At 37.8% G+C, this 2,143-nt stretch overlaps 1 protein-coding gene across 1 annotated transcript in view; it reads right to left on the reverse strand.

Moving 5' to 3' along the window:
* Positions 1–2,143, reverse strand: part of C8H11orf80 (chromosome 8 C11orf80 homolog) — a 112,415-nt gene that overhangs the window by 44,289 nt on the left and 65,983 nt on the right.

The following is a 2,143-nucleotide window of genomic DNA, read 5'->3' on the forward strand; positions in this document are numbered from 1 at the left end:
AGTCATATTTTGGACTATTTTCCAGAAGTATCAGTTTCTCTCTCTTCTTGGTAGGTGTAGGTAAGATAGACAGACAAGATAGATGCATACATACTCAGAGCAAAGGTATAAGTATACAGATGTTTGTGTATATGTGTTTGTACACATGTATATCTCCATCCATTTTATCATTTAGTATGATTGCAAAAATAAGTATAAAACTGGATAAAGGTTTTTTTTTTTTTTGAGTCTGGATTTCTCTACATCGTCCTGGCAGTCCTAGAACTTACTGCATAGACCAACTGGCCTTGAAGTCTCAGAGATCCAGATCCGGCTGCCTCTGCCTCCAAAGTTCTGTGATTAAAAACATAGACCACCACTGCCCAACTCTGGATACATTTCTTAAGGTATTTGGAAAAGGGTGTTACCCAGCCTCATGCAGGAAGTCATATAACCACCAAAGTCACTATCTCTTTTACACAAGGCAGTTCTCAGAGACTACTTTTCCTCATATGATCAAGTTAAATAAAACATTTAGTATAGTCTTTTCACAGATGTCTCAACTAGAGTTTGCTGTAAATCTTGCTACTTGACCCACCACCCCCCCACACACACACACACCACACCACACCTAAAATCAAATCTTAGGCACTTTCCTATAACTGTCTTCACTTAAATATCACTTAAATAGCTATAAGATACTAGAGACAAAGAGATGAATGGAAATGAAGCGCACAGACCCCTCCGTACTTCAAAGCCTGACTTTCACGTCCATGTACATGACCGGGGACCCAGGAGTGCAGTGACTGCTCATCCAGCATGCTTCAGGCCCTGGGCTCAACACCCAGCATAGAACAGAACAGAACAGCAAACAGTTCTATTTGCCTGTCAAGATGATCACACTAAACAATCCAGTCTTAATTCCCTGACCTCTTCAATGACTGTGACCTCGATTTCCACTAATTTTAGCTATTTCCATAGTTACATCTTAGAATTTATTCTGGAAACTTTAAATTAGTGGTTCTCAGCCTCGTTTTTAATACCACAAAACTTTAGTACAGTTCCACATGTTGTGGTGACCCCAAACAATGAAATTATTTTGTTTCTACATCCTAAGTGTAATTTTGCTATTGTTATGAATTGTAATATAAATATCTGATATGCTCTCCCTATGAGAGCATTTGACTGAAAGGGGTCACAACCCACAGGTTCAGAACCACGTTTTAAACCAAAATGCCTCACTCTAACTGGAAAAAATACACACCAATATATTACCAGTGGCTTCCTTGATAAGGAAATTATAAATATACTCTAAATATTGTATATGTACTCTAAATATTTGATTTAATCATACTTTTATTTTTCTTAGGGAAACAGCTTTGCAATAGGAAAAAAGAGAAACTTTTTTCTTCCAAGTGTTTTATAACCTCTTGTTCCAGAATTCATTTGATCTAAATTCAAATCTGCTTTCCAATATCAAGACCTCTAGACCCGAATCCCTTGTGGTTGGGATTCCCTCAGTGCTTACCTTATTCTGGCGTATATCACAATGTTTTGTAATGTTTGCTGACATGTGTGTCTTTCCTTTATATTCCAAGTTCCTAACGATCAAATAACACCTCCAGAGGAATGTGTACCCATAAGACCTAGCTCAGTGTGACTAATATGAGCAGACACTGCCTTCTAAGTGAATAAATATTGAACTAGCATTGACCTATATGAATCAGACAGTTTAAGTTCTAATTCTTCCACTTTCATATGACACCAGGAAAGTCAACCCAATTCTCTGCATCTCAATTCTGTCATCTGTAAAGTGGGGTGCTAATCCTATTTCATAGATGTCAGAGGCTTAAATATTTGTAAATGTCAGTCATGTGGGTTATTTGCTCAAACTGGCTGAATCACATGCTCTCAGTTCTTTGCACTGCTTTCCTCGGTTCACCGGAATCACCTTTTTATTGCTTCTTGGCATCAGCAGTTTCAGAGCTGACTAACCATTAACTGCTCCAGATTGTTTACTTTGCACTCCCCTAAAGAAGATAAGGCACAGTCAGAGTATCCTGAAGTTGGGTCTGCCCCTCCCAGAAGGAATTTGCAGTTATTCAAACACGGAAGGTTTTGGTTTTTGTTTGTTTCTGGTTTTTTTTTTTTTTTTTTTTTTTTT

Source organism: Microtus ochrogaster, chromosome 8 (assembly GCF_000317375.1).
Source record: "Microtus ochrogaster isolate Prairie Vole_2 chromosome 8, MicOch1.0, whole genome shotgun sequence".
In the NCBI taxonomy this organism is placed as follows: Eukaryota; Metazoa; Chordata; class Mammalia; order Rodentia; family Cricetidae; genus Microtus; species Microtus ochrogaster.